Here is an 18,335-nt window from a genome sequence, read left to right as displayed (position 1 = left end):
CCAAGCAAGGCCGCCACTGGTTGTCTGAGTCATTGTGTGTCTTCCTTTCTTGGTAACGTCAGCCTGAGTGACGCACTAGTCCAAACACCCTGGGGCAACAGTTGTTGTGTATAAAGAGCACGTGATGAGTACAGAACCAGCCGTCCTGCCAGAGGTGGAGCATCTCAGTCTACAGAAAGTCTCCATTTGAAGAACACAGAAATGCCCACATACCTGCACACAGTCCTTGCCTCTGAGCATCTTATAACTTACAGCAAGCACCACTTTTCCAAAAACTATTCTTCTACTTTTACTTCATTACAAAAACAATAATTGTAGATTATTAAACACAACAGTGGGAAAGAGAGAAAGATAGAGACTTATTTGCAGCCCCTCATTCAGAGAAAATCACTATAGTGCTCTAGTGTCAATGCAGCCTGATTTCTTTTTTCTGTGTGTTGGTGTGAACTTCTCCATAACATTTTGCTGCATAGTAAATCATACTTCTTTTATTTTTCTCACAAATAAAGCCTATCTCAGTCATCCACCTTTTAGATTCATTCACTCATTCAACAGATATCAACTGAATGCTTACGATGTGCTAGACACTCTTCCAGGTGCTGGGGAAACAGCGGTGAGAGAACAAACATCTCTGCCCTTGTCCAGCTGACGTTCTAATTGGGGCAGACAGACAATAAACAAATAAGAAAAGTAGTACAGCATGTGGAGATAAAAGACATGAGAATATCACCACAGGGGAAAGGGTTTGGGGAGTGTTGCGTAATAAGTCACTTCAGTTGTGTCCAACTCTCTGTGACCTCACGGACTGTAACCGACCAGGCTCCTCTGTCCATGGGATTCTGCAGGCAAGAATACTGGAGTGGGCTGCCATGCCCTCCTCCAGGGGATCCTCCTGGCCCAGGGATCGAACCCGCATCTCATGTCTTCTGCAATGGCAGGTGGATTCTTCACCACCAGCGCCACCTGGGAGTGTTGGGCAGGCAGAAATTTTAAATGAGAGTGATCATGGAGAGCTTGAAAGCAACAACTTGAAGGAGACAAAGAACTAAGCATCTGGAGACCCCGCAGAAGGGTGTTCCAGCAGAGGGAACGGCATATGCTAAAGCCCTGGGTGGGAACGTGCCCGGCACGTCCTAGGAACAGAAGGGAGGTCGGTGTGGCTGGAAGAGAGTGACCGTGTAGACGGGGAGTAGGAGGTGAGACAGGGAGGCCACACAGCCTGACAGGGCAGGGCCCTGACAGCCGGGGTGAGGATCAGGCTGCTCTCCGATGGCACACCCCACTGGGGACTGCAGTGTCACTACTGGGGCATTGGAGGCACACCCTCTGAGTTAACCTTGAGGTTAAAACGCAGGTGGGAAACGGTAGGAGCAGGGGACAGGGACGAGGCTATCGCAATAGAGGTGATAGTTATTTGGACCAGGAGGGTATCAGAGGTGGTGAGGTGAGATGGGGTCTCGATATATTTGAAGATGGAACTGAAACATGAGATGGAGGAGAAAGGTTGAAGGTGATTCCAAGGTCACCCTGAGGCATCGTTTAGAGAATGGAGAGCTGGGGAAGACTGCGGGAGGCCCCGGGGTAGGGAGACGTATCAAAGTTGATTTTAACATGGTAAGTAGCCAGATGGAGGGGTCCCAGAAGGAGAGGAGAGAATGGACCTGAGAAAATATGTGAGGGGACAACAGCTGAAAACTTCCCTAACACAGGAAAGGGAACAGTCACCCAAGTCCAGGAAGCGCAGAGAGTCCCAGGCAGGATAAACTCAAGGAGGAACGCGCCAAGACACATAGTAATCATGCTGATAAAAATTAAAGAGGAAGAAAAAAATATTAAAAGCAACAAAGGAAAGGCAACAAACAATATACAAGGAAACTTCCATAATGTGTTAGCTGATTTTTCAGCAGCAACTCTGCAGGCCAGAAGGGAGTGGCATGATATACTTAAAGTGATGAAAGGGAATAACCTACAACCAAGGATGCTCTACGCAGCAAGGCTCTCATTCAGATTCGATGGAAAAATCAAAACTTTTACAGACACACAAAACCAAGAGAATTCAGGACCACTAGGCCAGCTTTACAATAAAAGTAAAGGAAATTCTCTAGGTGCAAAAGAAAAGGCCGCAACTAGAAACAAGAAAATTATGAATGAAAAAGTTCACCAGGAAAACGCAAGCATACAGCAGGGGCAGAAAATGACCTGCACACAAATATGATACCAAAACTGGCAGTTGTGAGACGAGGCGAGCACAAATGCAGGATGTTGGAAATGCATTCGAAATGAAAAGGTCAGCAATTTAAAACACTCTTGTTTAGATATAGACTGCCATATCAAAACCTCATGGTAGCAAAAAAACAAATATCTATAGCAGACAAAAGAAAACGGGATCCAAACACAACACTAAAATGAGTCATTAAATCACAAGAGAACAAAAGATGAGGGAGAGAAAAAAACACCTACAAAAACAAATCCAAAACAATTAACAAAATGTGCCGATAAGAACGGACATCACAATAATTATCCTAAATGTCAATGGATTAAATGCTCCAACCAAAAGATACAGACTGGCTGAATAGAAAAAAAAGCAAGACCCATGGACATGCTGTCTATAAGAGACCCGCTTCAGATCTAGGGACACATACAGACTGAAAGTGAGGGGATGATGAGAGGTATTCCAAGCAAATGGAAATCAAAAGAAAGCTGGAGTGAATGAATGGCTTCTATATCAGACAAAACAGATTTTAAAATAAAGACTGTTACAAGAGACAAAGAAGGATTTATATAAATAAGTTTTCGCCTGCTGATAACAGCATAAGAAAAGTTTTCGCTTGTCTTGATGCCGAATTCAAGTGAGGAATTAACGGAAGGTTCTTCGTGATAGTCATTAATTGCAATAGGGTGATGCCATGGGTGGCAGGGCCCAGCAGGTTGTAGGCACCTATTTCCTACACAGTCACCAAAAATAACTGTTTGGCTTTAGGAAGAGGGAATGCATTAGATTATTAAGCTTTGTGACGCTTGGACAAACCTAAGTATAAGCTTAGGACAAAGCTGCTGCCTGGCTTGGAGAAGCTGGAATTGTAGGTACCCACAGAAGTTTGGATGGGCACTAACTCATAAGTGCACATTGAAAGTGCCTTTGATCCAAAACTGCTTTTCAAAACTTCTCATTTCCCCCTGAGAACCGTTCTAAAGAACTGCTCTCTGTCCATTTTTGAGAGAAGATGACTTGTGTACACAATCATCAACCTTAAGTTCCTTCTGCTAGTCAAATGGAGCCATATACACTAAAAGTCTTCTATATTTACATTTACACAGCTGTTCTAGGATTTGATTTGTTTATCCCTGAATTCCCATTCTCTTTAAGAAAATCCTTCAGTATATTGTTATAGGCATCAGTGGCTTATGTAGACAGAAAACCTTCAGTGAGCCTTAAAGATTCAGGTAGCACTCCTACCAAATCATTTGGATTGACCCACAAAGATATTTTCTTTCATAATTTAACCATATGCATATATTTACAAAAAGCTTAGGTAAAGCAGAAGAAAGAAAAGAGAGGGAGAGAGAAAGAAAGGGAGGGCGTGAGACTTTTGCTTTGCTTTCACTCCCTGACAGTGAAGTGTTGCTTATTTTAAAAAGAGGGCCCAGAATGTTAAGGGGTTTGAGGGGGGCCAGAAGTCATATCCCCTTTCTCACAGCCTCACCTGAGTCCTGAGCCAACCGAGTCATAAAGAAAGGTACAGAGTAAGGCAGAGGGGACCAGAAGGCCACTGACACAGAGCGACCGAAGCTGGAGAGACACGACTGTATTGGCTTCATGTCCTTCCAAACACTGAATCCCAGAATTAGGTATCTCACTCACCCCGCTGTGGCAGAACTGGACCAGATGGCCTGTTCCGCGAGATTTACAGCACGGGAGAGCAGACCCAAGAGGGTTTCGGTGATTTCTGCCCAGCTTCTTCTCCTTCCAAACTCACAATCCAAGAGGGTGACAAGGATAGGGGCTGGAGGAATGGAGCGAGTCCAGGGCTGTCATACCAGGTGCACGGCCTCCACTTGGATGGAAGCATCTTGGGGAAATAAGCTACCCCCGCCCACTCCCAGTCCCCCACCAACACACACCTTCTGAAAGACGAAAGGGTCCCGTTAGGCCCTTGGAGGTGGTGATTCACTCCTCCAGTGGTGACCCAGGGGGCCCTGCACAGCTCTTGTCAGGACAATGAAACACCAGACACCAGGTCATGTGCAGACATTGCTACTCAGAGAGAGATGTGTGTGTGTGCACGTGTATGCACACACACACACACACACACACACACACACAGGATCAGGCCGTATGATCCTGGTATAATTTACAGCTGCTCCTTTCCCTTGATAACATAACTGGACTCTGCCTTCCGTAAATACACTTTTACAAAATCATTTTAATAGCCAAATATCACCCCTCTGTGTGGTATACCTGTCGTTTGGTCACCACCCTCCTATTGTTCCCAGTCCTTTGCTGCTATTAAAAACAAACAAACGAAAAATTTAAAAAAGGAACATTGTCTGAACCTTCTTATAGCCACATGCTTGAGTCTAAAGCTACATTCCTGAAACTGGAATTGCTAGATTAAAGGGCAGGCATGTTTTTAATATAGTGGGTTGCATTTTGCAAAATTCTGCGTTAGATGACTGTGACAATCCAACACACAAAGGACAGAAAGAGTAGGCAAAAGAGCTAGTTTACCTGAAGGCTGTGGGCACGTCCCCCACAGGCCCTTGCGCCGTGCTGGGTACCATGGCCCTCAGCTCACTGTGTGGACTAGCGGCTGAAAGAACAAATGGGGAGGGACAGTAGGTCTGGGGCTTCTGTGCGTGACAAGGGCAAGTGCATTTTCAAGGCTGAGCAGGGGCCTCTCCTGCTCGGTTCTGGTGGTACGTGGGTCCCGGGCCAGTTGCCCATGCTCCTCCTGTGTGCCCCAAAGGATCTAAAGTCAGAAAAACAACATCTTCTGGTTTCGTTTCTCATGAGGGTCTCCCAGATGACCCACTCCCAGCTATCTGTGGGCTCAAGGATACACGTGACATTTGCTTTGTCCCTAAGTACATGCCTGGAACCTGGACCCTCATTTGCCGTTTTCACACTCAACGATTCCTGGAATGTGTGTGCCTCTTTGGAGGGCATTTCTGAATAGTCGTTGAGCTCACAGGCTAATATTTTCCATGCAGCACCTCCAAAGACAGGCCCACGACAGGAGCGGACTGCCGATGCTCCCGATCACAGGAAAGGTTTTCTGGTGGCTGAGGCCAAATGCTAATGAGGGATTCTCAGTTTCTCAGGGCTAGAATTGAGTCGGGGTCTCACTGTGCCCAGGGAAGTTGGCCCCCGAGAACAGGGAGGTGGGCTCTACAAAAGAAGGCCCCCAGAGTGTGGTAGAGAGCTTAGGCCTAAAACAGCCCCCATTCAAAGCTCAGTAGTGTGGGCAAGTCACCTGACCTCTCCGCACCTCAGCGTCCTTAGCTGGAAATAGGGAGTCAGGCTCAGTGAGCAGGGCAGTGTAAGGGTCTGGCTGAGAAAGGTTACAGGGTAAGTGCCTGCTAAGGGGTAGACGTCGTTCCAGCATCAATACGGCCATGTAGAGACAATAAGATCCCAAAGAAACAAATTTTTAAAAACCACTTGACAGGGAAGAAGGAGGGGCACGTTAAGGATATGGGATTAAGGGATATGAACTACTATGTATAAAACAGATGAGCAAGAAGGGTGTATTGATGGGAATTATAGCCATTATCTTTTAATCACTTAATGGAGTATAATCTGTAAAAATACTGAGTCATTATACTGCATACTTGAACCCAATATAATATTGTAAATCAACTACAATTTTAAAAAAATGATCATTGAATATCTCTCACATCCCTATATGCCCAGGGTGTAGCACACAGTCAGCACTCAGTAAATATTTGTGGACTCAGATGAATGAACATGGGCCAGGTCACAGCGGTCATGTAGGTAGCAACAACAGTGAGGAGCTGGTCCCTGGAGAAGCTAAGAAAAGTTCTGTGACCATAATACTACTCATAATCGAAGTAGCAGAGGATTATACAGCACTCAGGTGCCTGACACTGCACCTCACATCACCCCTGGAAGGTGATGCTTCGCCTCCATTCACAGAGGAGGGAACTGAGACCCAAGTCAGGTAACTTGCCCCACCTCCCGCAGTTCATGATGGAGCAGCGTCCTTGTCTGCTTCCCGGGGCAGGGGGCTGGCAGGCTTGAGTCCCTCCTGCTTGGCGAAGAAGGCTGTGAGCAAGGAGAGTGAACTCAGCTCAGGGTGGAAGGCGGGGAGGACCAGGGCACCTGCCCACGCAGGATGGGCAGAATGGGCTGTGACAACAGAGAAAGGTGATGGAATGGAAAAACACCAGGAGAGCCCCTTTCATCCCCGAGCTGTAGAACAGGAGGACACGGTTACTCACAGTATGCCGGGACCTGCTCTCAGGGCTTCACGCGTATTCATTCTCTCAGTCCTCCCAGCCTGATGGACCGTGAGCTTCCAGGTTTGCACGGCGAGCTGTGGTTTGCATCACTTTTGTCATCCAGGTGACTGATCTCAGCTAGAATAATGACACACAGCTATTTGGAAGATCTCTACCATGGACCATCCTATTGCACAGAAATGGCATGCCTATTATAAATCTCAGGTCCTTTTTCTTTTTCCCCAAAGTCTTAGAATGCAGTTTTTGTTCATGTGAAGTTTCTTAGGGGCATTTTTATCACATTTTGTGTGTGTTTGTGTGTGTGTGTGTGTGTTAGTCGCTCAGTAGTGTCCTACTCTTTGCAACCTTATGGAGTGTAGCCCACCAGGTTCCTCTGTCCATCAGATTCTCCAGGCAAGAATTCTAGAGTGGTTGCCATTCCCTTCTTCAGGGGATCTTCCCAACCCAGGGACTGAACCTGTGTCTCCTGCATTGCAGATGGATTCTTTACCGCCTGGGCCACCAGGGAAGCTGCTTTATCACCTCGGTTCAGTCAGTTCAGTCACTCAGTCATGTCCGACTCTTTCAGATCCCATGGACTGCAGCACGCCAGGCCTCCCTGTCCATCACCAACCCCCGGAGTTTACTCAAACTCATGTCCATCTAACCGTCTCATCCTCTGTCATCCCCTTCTCCTCTCACCTTCAGTCTTTCCCGGCATCAGGGTCTTTTCAAATGAGTCAGCTCTTCACATCAGGTGGCGAAAGTATTGGAGTTTCAGCTTCAACATCAGTCCTTCCAATGAACACCCAGGACTGATTTCCTTTAGAATGGACTGGTTGAATCTCCTTACAATCCAAGGAACTCTCAAGAGTCTTCCCCAACACCACAATTCAAAAGCATCAATTCTTTGGCGCTCAGCTTTCTTTATAGTCCAACTCTCACATCCATACATGACCACTGGAAAAACCGTAGCCTTGATAAGACAGACCTTTGTTACCAAAGTAATGTCTCTGCTTTTGAATATGCTGTCTAGGTTGGTCATAACTTTTCTTCCAAGGAGTAAGCATCTTTTAATTTCATGGCTGCAGTCACCATCTGAAGTGATTTTGGAGCCCCCCAAAATAAAGTCGGCCACTGTTTCCACTGTTTCTCCATCTATTTGCCATGAAGTGATGGGACCAGATGCCATGATCTTCGTTTTCTGAATGTTGAGCTTGAAGCCAACTTTTTCACTCTCCTCTTTCGCTTTCATCAAGAAGCTCTTTAGTTCTTCTTCACTTTCTGCCATAAGGGTGGTGTCATCTGCATATCTGAGGTTATTGATATTTCTCCTGGCAGTCTTGATTCCAGCTTGTGTTTCTTCCAGTCCAGCGTTTCTCATGATGTACTCTGCATATAAGTTAAATAAGCACAGTGACAATACACAGGCTTGACGTACTCCTTTTCCTATTTGGAACCAGTCAGTTCTTCCATGTCCAGTTCTAACTGTTGCTTCCTGACCTGCATACACCTCTACTGAGGACAAACAGGAAAAACATCAGAAGCAACAAAGTCCTCCCAACATGGCCAAAGATTCTTCGGTGGGGGACCACCAGAGGACATGGTGGGGTTGCTGACCCCACACTGGGGACGTGAAGCCACTTGCTCCCCAATTTTCTCAGATGATAGTGGTGAGGACCCAGCCTGAGCCTTGGCAAGCTCCCAGAGTGTGGCCAGCCTCGTCAGCTGGGATGCCTGCCAATGATCCCCAGGGATGGCTGGGTGAACGGTGTCCCAAAGGAGCCTCGCCCATTGCTAGTGGCTGACCCATGAAGTGGGAAGGTCATCTGAGCTGAGCCAATCACGTGAACTCCCTCTGGGATATGACCCAGGCATCCAGGAGAGAGTGACTGGCCCACTGGGAGCAGAAAGATGGGCAGGGCCCCCAAGCTGCCAAGGGGTGAGGCTCCCAATGTTGGCCTGTTCTAGAATCATGACTCTTGACAGTGATTGACCCTACATCTGGGTCTTCAACCCTCCTTATTTCACAGGGAGGAATCTCCACACTTTGACCCCAGGGTCCCTTCCCAGAGCATCTGGGCTGAAGGCCCCGCCTCCCTCCCTCCCCTGTTCTATCCCTGGTCCTGGCCAGACCAGGTGGGAGGGATCCACAAAGGCATGGGGGGATCTATTTGCAGTTTCCTTAAACACCCCCTCCTGGCTTCCCAGGGGCAACAGAGCCTGAATGTTCTTCCCACCCGTTGTACTGCTCACTCTTATCTTACTCCTCTGGTTGCTGAAGTTGCTTTTCCTTCTGTTCTGGGCAGAGTTAGGTGAAATTCCCTGTCGATGGGGGTTTCTCTGCCCATCAGCATTGGCCAGCCCCCTCCCCTGCCCCCACCTCCCCACCCAGGGGCTCCACCTAGATTTGACCTAGGAGTTCCCAGCCATGGAACATCTTGAGAAGCCTGACTCCTGCCCAGCAAAAAGCGGATCTGCCCCCAAGTTCAGCCCATGGATGTGAGCAGCAACCCCTCAACCCACATAGCCCCCACTGACCTCGCTCTCAGGCTGGCTCTTCCCGGTCTCCATCTGGGACAACGAGGTGGCAGTGAGGTCCTGCCAAGGCCTGACCAGTCCTCCAGGGAGCCCTGTAAGCATTCTAGACTCTTTGGGGATATATAAAGTCACACAGAAAAAAAAAGTAAACTTGCTGAGGACCGCAAAAAACTACCTACCTACCTTCCTACTCCACCTGAGAGGGATGCGGGAGCTGGTCAAGGCAATCCCAGTGTCTTTCGTTGGTCTAATCAAGGTCACAGCTAGAATGCGAGCCAGCCAGGAGTACGGGGGCCCTGAGGGGGTGGGGTGCGAGGGTCCCAGCTTTGGGCTGCAGAGAGGACCCAGGATGGAGGCCTGGGGAGGATGGCCCCAGCCCCGCATCCTGTCTGTATGTGTCGTGGCCTTACCCCATCGGCCAGCGTCTGCAGGTCCCCCTGGGTCTGAAGAAACCTGACCCAGCTCTGCTCTGGGCTGCCTGCTCTCCCCCAGCCCGAGTCTCCTACCATCTGGGAAACTTCCTCACTGCTTGTGTTTCTCTCCGGAGCTCACCCATCTCTGAGCCCCTAAAGAAAGGATGAGGGAAAGCAGCCGATCCCGTGGCTGGCGAATGGGTCTGTCTTCCTGTTTTGCGAGCAGGTAGCATGTTGCAATGCTGTCTGCTGTCGCTTCCAGCCGCCTCTCACGCGTTGCCTCAGTGGGCTGCAGAGAGAGGGCTTTGAAGTCCCTGTTTCCCTCACTTCTTTCTGTTTCTCTTCCTTTTCTGTCTCCCTCTTTGCTTCCTCTTCAATCCCTCTCCTTCTAGAACCTTAGCTCTGCAGTTTCCCTGTGCCTCTGGGTCAAAGAGTTATGAGACTTTCGCCACCGGAAGGAACCCAGGCTGGGCAGGTGCAGGTCACTGCTACCCTGAGGACAGCTGCCACCCAGAGACTCTGGGCTCAGCAGACTGGGGTTAAATCTTCCCCAGTTCTGCGCAGCTTATTTAATGGACTTCAGCTTCCTGGTCTGTAAAACGCACACTGATCATCAGCTCCTAGGGTTGCTGTGGAGATTAAGTGAGATCACATCCCTGAGGACCGGCTGGGCTCAGTGCTCAGTCACCCACGTGTTGGCCCCGTGTGCCTGCCTCCCCTGTCGCCATGCCTGGGGCCTGTCCCCCAGGAGGTGACTCAAAGGCCAGGGAGAACACAGGTGTTCCTGGTGGGATGTGTCCCTTCCTGCCCGGGCCCAAGCATCCCAACTCCGTTTCTAATTTTGTTCTCACGTTTCACTTTCCTTGTTGTAACCTCCCCAGCCAAACTCCCTGCTGGGCCCACCACCTGCTGGTGAACAACAGTAAAGGTCCACCCACCCACATGGGGGTTGGGGAGCATGACTAAGTGTGGCCCTGGTTTCAATCCCAAAGAACGTAAGCGGAGGTCAGGGATAGAAATTCAGGCCTGAAGGGCTTCTGGGAGGAGGTGTGGCCTGACTCGGATAACAGTGCTTGGAGCAGGCCCAGGTGCCTTCAAGTCCTGACCACTACACTCCATGACCTTGGGCAAAGGTGCTTGTCCTTTCTAAGTCCTTATCTGTAAACTCTGCTGACTCGACCCTAGGGGGTAGGTTATGTTGGTGTCGTATTCCTCTCCCAGATAAGAAAACAGGAGGGAAGTTAAGTAACCTGCTCAAGGTCACCCAGCAAGGCAGAGCTGGGAGAGACTGTCCCAGCAACTGACAGGCATTTTCAGCTTGTTTTGCATGGGAAGTTTCCCTGGGGAACTTTGGAGCGGGGAGGCAAGTCCTATACAGCAAAGTGGACACAGCTCCAGAATGCTCCGTGACCCCCTGGCAGAGGGAGCCCACAGGGAACACAGAAGAGCCCGAGGAGGCCGACTTTCCGAGGACTTGGCAGGCACTGCCAGACGTGTGGCCATCAGCTTCCACTCAGGCTGCCTCCCTCCTCTGCTTTTGCTGGCCCAAACTTTATCAGGACATCCCCTCTTCTCTGGAGCTCCTTCCAGCAAGTCCACTAAAAGCAGGGGCCAGGTGAGCAAGAACAGTATGAGTCTCAGAGGTCAAGAGAGACTTCTAGTTACAATATACTTCTAGAAGCATACTGGCTTTGTTACCTGAAATTATCATTATTTTCTTGAAAGGCTTAATTTAGGAAGACCCAGAGGTTCACTAAGGCTCCAACTGCTGAAAGACCGTGTAATTTAAAGGCCAACTGAGAATGCATTCTACCCTGGCCATTAGGAGGGGGGTGGGGTGCATGGGGCCTTGATTCTACCCTGGCCATTGGGGGGGTGGGGTGCATGGGGCCTTGACATTAAAATAGTTCCGTTTCTGTGCTGATGGCATTTGTGGATGTGACCAGGATTTCCCGGTGAGCCTGGACCTTGCCATTTTCTCTCTGCCTCTGAGCTGCCCCTCTTCATTCCTCCTCTCTCCCTCCCTCTCCAAAACCTATTCAGATTTGTGGCTAAAACTGAGGGAATGTTCTGGAAAGTGGGGACAGTTAGACTCCAGGCTGATAAGGGCTCAAATTCCAGCTCAACCATTTCTGGGCGGTTCACCTCACTGAGCGTCAGATGTCCATGTGGAAACTGTGAGTCCACGTGAAGACGGTTTTGCCACGAGTCTAGCACAAGGTAAATGGGGTAGCTGATGGAACAAGGGGACAAGGCTTTCACCCGAAGCTCAGCATGAGTCTGGGGCCCCGTGTGTCCTCAGTCCTTGTGGAGGGCCTCCCCCGCCACCCTCCAGCTCTCTCCACAGCTTGGCCTCAGCTGAGGACCCCTCCTGCCCTTGGATCTGCCTCTGAGATGGACAGGCCCTGCCCCTCCAGGGACACTCTGTGACTCCCTGCTACCCAAGTAAAATGGACCCTCGCCAGCCTCTGCCCAGGGCTTAGCCGACTGATGAACTATCCTTGGCTGCTACCTGAATGGAGGGAGGGGACATCTGAGCAAGGCCCAGGGACACTGCTTCAGGGACGCACGGGCTGCCCTCACCCAGTATTTCCCAAGTGTCCCAAGTGTCCCAAAAGTGACCAGGTGCTCGCTTTTGCCAGAGCTGCCAGGAGACGTGCCCACCCCTTAAGGGGGACAAAGGGTAACCATCTGGGCGGTTGTGGGCCTGCGGCGGAAGGAAGATCTTTGTCTTTGAACTTGAGGTCACACCGCTTATCGTCGCTGCTGGGCCAATCTGTGTGTCCATTTCAACTGCCTCCCCAGAGGAAGTCGGGAGCCACGTGAAGGGAGGGAAGGGCATCCTCTAGACATGGGTGCCCAGCTGAGGGCGAGGAGATGCTGCATCCAGGTCCAGAGACAGGGCTTAGACCTCACTATGCTCATGACTCACACACGACGCCAGCAGGTCATTACCCACTGTTGTGGCTGAAAGGCTGTGAGAGCACATGGCCCCTCCCTGCCCCGTAACTGTGACTCAGAGGATTAATGAGGGAACCGGTGCCAAGCTCGGTGAATGCAGTTTTGTTTCCCAGCTGGTCCCTCTGAAGAGTCCACAGAGCTGATGGGAAATAGCAAAGGTCAAAGCTCTCTACGTGCAGTTAAGGTCCTCCCAGGGTGTGGTTCTGGGCTCCGTGTCTCTGCCGCCCTCACCTGGGAGGTGAGGCCCTGGGGTCAGACTTAGAGAAGGGTGTGGGGGGACATTTTCCAAGCTCTGGTCACATGCCTGGGGTGTTTCACACAGCAAGTGAGCCAGAGGAATGGGTCTTGCTGGGCCTTTTGGAAACTTCCAGTGGCAAAAAGCACAGACTGAACAGCACCTGTTAAAGTTGGAGCAAGCAGGGTGGAAGCTGTCTCTCCACAGTGCTGGCTTGGGGGGCTGGTCCCCGCCGTCTTTCACTTGTATGCTTCGGTTCTGTGATCTCTCCCGGGAAGGACGCTGGTGGCTAAAGCCAGAGCCCTGGCAAGACAGGAGGGAGAGAGGCAGGTGGTACCTGGCTGCGGCAGAGGTGGGTGCGGTGCTGTCGCTCCTCTCGCTCAAGATCCGGAGCGTCCTTGGTGAAAGGCCTAAACGGGATTGAGCCAATTCTGCCAACCAAAGCAGGTGGCTCGCCACCCAGCTGTATGGGGGTTGAGTCACCTGCCCCTGCTGTCACTGACCTTCAGCACAGCCCGAGAGGAGTGCAGGGCGGAGATCAGGAGTGAGGCGCGCTGGGCTCTGGGAAAACTGGCAGAACAAGCCTTCAGTTAGTTACAGATGTTTTCAGGAGAAAATTTTATGAACCCAAGTTCTCATGTCCTCCCATACTTGGAAAAGCACCAAGTTCATTAACTGAGATGTCTGTTTCTCCTGAGGCGCAGTCGCCTTCTACTGAGATGCGTGTTCCATTGCTAGTATCCTTCTCCAAAATCACACGTGTGCTGTGCTCCCTGCTCACTCCCCCGGAAGAATTTCTCAGAGCAACCTGAGAGGCTGTGTCCTGGGCTACAGTCCTCGTTAAGTCCCCGAATACAACTGACACTCACAACTCTTACGTTCCATGTTTTTATCTCAGTCCATAATTCCCCCAAATAATCCAACCTGGGGTAGAGAAGATTCTTTCCAGCTTAATTTTCTCTGACAGGTAATAATCCACATGGGTTCAAAATCAACATAACATGGATACAATGGGATATCTTGCTCCACCCCGTCCGGGTTCCCTGATTCCTCCCACTACACTCGCTGCTCTTTCTAGCTTCTCACGCACCTTTCCAGGATTCCTGTCTGTAAATCCAAATGCGCATTTCCACTTAAGCGTACAGAAGTGAATGTCAGTGTCGGTCAGGGGCTCCATAGGAAGCAAGTGGCAAAGTCAAGCTGGAGAGCTGAGGAAGGGTTGGTGACAAAGATGACAAAAGTGTAGTCTTCTGGGGGTGGGGGAGCAATAGGAGCGAGCCATTCGCCAGGACTGGGGACTGCGGGGGACCCTGGACCTGCAGGCGTCAAGCCCGAGACCGGAGATCTCTCCGTGCTATTCACTGAGGTAGCTTCTAGCGTAGCTCCGTCCCACCTCCTCACCTTCCCAGTCAGTGCTGCTAACAAACTTTTCTGCTGCCGGCTGCCCAGCACCCTGCAGGGTATTACAAACACCCCATGTCACGTGGCAAGCTAGTGAGGTTGGCCAACCGGCTGGGGTGGTCCTTCCCTTCAAAACCAAATGAGAACCTTCAGCTGTGAACCTCCCTGCCAGCAGTCCAGTGCTCCTAGGCGGTGGCCCCCAACCCTTCCCCAACTGCCAAGGAAGCCAATTTTTCCATGGACCAGGGAGGGGGTGGTTTGGGGATGATTCAAGTGTATTATATTTCTAGTGCAATTTATTTCTAATAAATAATCTAATGCAGCCACTGATCTGACAGGAGGTACCAGTCCACAGCCCAGAGGTTGGGGACCCCTGCTCCTGGGGATCCTTCCAAGGATTTCTGGGTGCCTGTCACATCGTCCTGGCGCTTGCCTGGCCCCTCAGCTGGCGCCCTCGCTCCTCGCCTTCCCTCCTCACCTCGGGCTTTCATTGTCCTCACCCAGCCTGCTGCCCGAGTGGGGACACAGCATCCCCCACCCACAGCCTGTCCTTGGGGTGCGGGGACAGCAGAGGGGTATGACAGACAGCACAGATCAAGAATCCATGTGATAACCAACAAGGACCGACTGTATAGCACAGGGAACTCTGCTCAATACTCTGTAATGAGCTACATGGGACAAGAATTTGAAAAAAAGAAAAGATATGTGTATATGTATAACTGAATCACTTTGCTGTACAGCTGAAATTAATACAAGGTTGTTAATCAACTATACTCTAATATAAAATAAAGATTCTTTTTAATTTTTAAAAAATACCCATTTAAAATTTATCGACCTCACTTCACCACTGGCAAAACTTACTGCCGACCCTGCCCCAGGGGCTCGGGTCGTCCCTGCCTGGCCATCTGTCTCCCTGGTCTCTGGCTCCTGCCTGTTCCTGGGCCTCCCTCTCATCCTCTCTCCGTTCCCTCTGTCCCCTGAGACCCAGCTCCAGGCTACACTCACCTGTCCCCATCCTCGTGTGTTACTTTCCCTCCTCCTTTCCAACACGAAGCAGATTTCCTTCCTATATGGAAAGGAAATCCAGAAAAGAGCTCCCGTTTGCTTCAAAGTCTCCTCCAGATCTCGGTCCTTGTTCTTTCAAACCAAAGGGCTGTTTTCTCTCTACTGACTAAGCGCCATCCAGTAGAAATAGAATATGAGCCCTAGATAAAATGTTACATTTTCTGGTAGCTACATTTAAGAAAGAAAAATGAAAAGAAACAAGTGAGATTAATTTCAATATTCTCTATCTAACCCAACATATCCAAAATATTATCAGTTCAGTGTTCATTTAATATAAAGTTATGAATGAGCTGTTTTAATCCAGGTAAATAAAAAGACATTTGAAACATTATTTATTTGTACCTTTTTGGCTGCGCTGGGGCTTTGCCGCTGTGCGGACTTCTCTCGAGCTGTGGCGCGCAGGAGCTCCTCTCCAGTTGTGTGCACGGCTTCTCACTGCGGCGGCCTCTCTCGTTGCAGAGCACGGCCTCAGCACTCGTGCACACAGGCTCAGTTGCTCCGCGGCATGTGGGGTTCTCCTGGACCAGGGATCGAACACACATCTCCTGTGCTGGCAGGTGGACTCCTCACCAACGAGCCACCAGGGAACCCCAGCGAGACATTTTAAACTCTGCGTGTGTTTGACACAGTGCTTCTCAATGCAGACTAACCGCTTCGCACACACTCAGTAACGTACATGTGGCTGGTGGTGACCACGTTGGGGAGACTAGTCCTCAAATACAGAAAGACCTATGACAACCTTTTTTTTTTTTAAATTTTATTTTATTTTATTTTTATTTATTTATTTTTTTAATTTTAAAATCTTTAATTCTTACATGCGTTCCCAAACATGAACCCCCTCCCACCTCCCTCCCCACAACATCTCTCTGGGTCATCCCCATGCACCAGCCCCAAGCATGCTGCACCCTGCGTCAGACATAGACTGGTGATTCAATTCTTACATGGTAGTATACATGTTAGAATGCCATTCTCCCAAATCATCCCACCCTCTCCCTCTCCCCTATGACAACCTTTTAAAAAAACAACCATATTTTGAATAATCAGAAAAGTCAGGTGGCTCAGTGGTAAAGAATCCGCCTGCCAGTGCAGGAGACACAGGTTCAATCCTTGATCCGGAAAGGTTCCACATGGTGTGGAGCCACTAAGCCCGTGTGCCATAAGTACTGAGCCTGTGCTCTGGAGCCTGGGGACTGCAACTACTGAACCCAGGTGCCACATCTACTGAAGCCAGAGCACCCTGGAGCCCACGCCCCACAATAGAGAAGCCGCCACAATGTCCCCTGCAAGGAAGAGCAGCCCCCGCTCTCTGCAACTGGAGGAAGGACCACACAGCAAGGAAGACCCAGCACAGTCATAAATAAATACATACAATTATTTTTAAAATTTCATTATTAAAAACAAAAGAAAAGCCAGAGTCTGAGAGACGCACAAAAATAGAACAGACTCCAAGAGAAGAGAATACCCCAAACAGACGCAAACTCTAAGGAATTAAAAAATGACTAACCCAGAGGGAAGAAAATATCACATCCACTTAAAAATAAAACCTCTAGGTGAAACTTTGGGCAAAGCAAAAATAGAGATACAGCCATAGAGAACAAATATATGGATACCAAAGGGGGAAGCGGTGGGGGTGGGATGAATCGGGAGATTGGGATTGACCTACACACATTATTGATACTATGTATAAAGTAGATAACTAATGAGAACCTACTGAGAACAGCACAGGGAACTCTTCTCAATTCTCTGTGATGACCTGTATGGGAAGGGAATCCAGAAAAGAGGGGATATATGCATACATATGGGCTTCCCTGGTGGCTCAGATGGTAAGGAATCCACCTGCAATGCAGGAGACCTGAGTTTGATCCCTGGGTCGGGAAGATCCCCTGGAGGAGGGCATGGCAACCCACTCCAGTATACTTGCCTGGAGAATCCCCATGGACAGAGGAGCCTGGCGGGCTACATTCCATGGGATCGCAAAGACTCGAACACGACTGAGGGACTAAGCACACAGGCATGTGTGTAGCTGATTCACTTCATTGTACAGCAGAAACTAACATAACATTGTAAAGCAGCTACATTCCAATAAAAAAATTAAATAAAACCTCTCTGAAAAAGATCCAATAAAAGTTCTTGAGGATTAAAACAATGACTGACAAAGTTTTAAAAACTCAAAAAAATATGCTAAATAGATAACCGAGAACTAAATTAGTAAGCTGGAAGACTGAGCTAAAGGATTCTGCAAAAACGCATTAGAGAAAAAGAAACAGATGCCGTTGCTTGTTGCCCTGGCTTCTTTCTCCAGGAGGACCTCCACGCCTCTATGCAGCAACCTTAGGCTCTGGCTTTTCTGAAAAATCTGGCAGTTCTTACATAGCTGTTAATACAGTAGCTGAGCTTCTGGGCTGAATGCTGTTGGTGGCTGGGGGGCACGTCCTTAGCCCTGTGAGAATCCCATTCCTCTGGCAGGGAAGCAGTGGCTGATACAGGGGCCGGCCTCGGGTGACTGTGTGCAGGGAGCAGAAAGTGGACAGCGGAAAGGAACCACTCGCCGCTCTCCAGTCCACCTCTAGCTCACGCTTCCGTGGCCACATTGCCTCTGCTCTGGAATTCTGCCGGGAGCATTCACTCTGCAAACAATTATGCGTTTAACCATTACAGCTTTGTTTTCATTTCTTCACTGATCTGTTCTTATATTTGTCTTTTGTTCCCTGGAAATTCCTTAATCTTCTGGACATTGATCCCCCCTCCTCCTCCTGACTGCCCACAACCCCAAGCAATCTTTATTTCTGAATTTCTTTCGCCGTTTCAGTGGGATTTAGGGAAGAACAGGGGTACACACCAGTGTGTGCTTAGCCATGTTGAACCCTAAGACACTTATTTTGCACTTAGAATTATTTCATGACAATGGTTGTCAGAAGTGGGTTAGCTGGATCAAAGAGTAGGAACATTTTTTGAGGTTGCTGATAATGTAGTTAAAACTGCTTACTAGATAGACTAAGGAGTGAAACAGAGAGAAAGGCACCACCTTTGGCAGAGAGAGAGCTAGGTTACAATCATAGTTCCTTCACTTGCCAGATGTGTAACCTGAGTGAGATAGGGAACTTCTCTGAACCTCAGTTTCCTCATCTGTAAAATGGGCATGATCATGGTACTGGCATTTAAGAACACTGTGAGGATGAATTGCAAAAAACATCTTCACCAGAGTCCAGCCTATAAAAGGTGCTTGATAAATGCTGTTAGTCAGCATTGTTTCAAAT

General features: G+C 49.3%; 1 long non-coding RNA gene across 1 annotated transcript in view; it reads right to left on the bottom strand.

Moving 5' to 3' along the window:
* LOC105603397 (uncharacterized) overlaps window positions 1–18,335 on the bottom strand; it is a 65,922-nt gene that overhangs the window by 26,722 nt on the left and 20,865 nt on the right. Inside the window, exons 4-7 of the long non-coding RNA XR_009597390.1 lie at window positions 15,421–15,596; window positions 15,019–15,246; window positions 6,463–13,182; window positions 911–4,811 (exon numbers count right to left, since the gene is read on the bottom strand). This is a non-coding gene — a long non-coding RNA (uncharacterized LOC105603397). The remainder of the gene's footprint in view (window positions 1–910; window positions 4,812–6,462; window positions 13,183–15,018; window positions 15,247–15,420; window positions 15,597–18,335) is intronic.

This window comes from Ovis aries, chromosome 19, assembly GCF_016772045.2.
Source record: "Ovis aries strain OAR_USU_Benz2616 breed Rambouillet chromosome 19, ARS-UI_Ramb_v3.0, whole genome shotgun sequence".
NCBI classification, from domain to species: Eukaryota; Metazoa; Chordata; class Mammalia; order Artiodactyla; family Bovidae; genus Ovis; species Ovis aries.
This window is presented reverse-complemented; position numbering and strand designations above follow the sequence as displayed.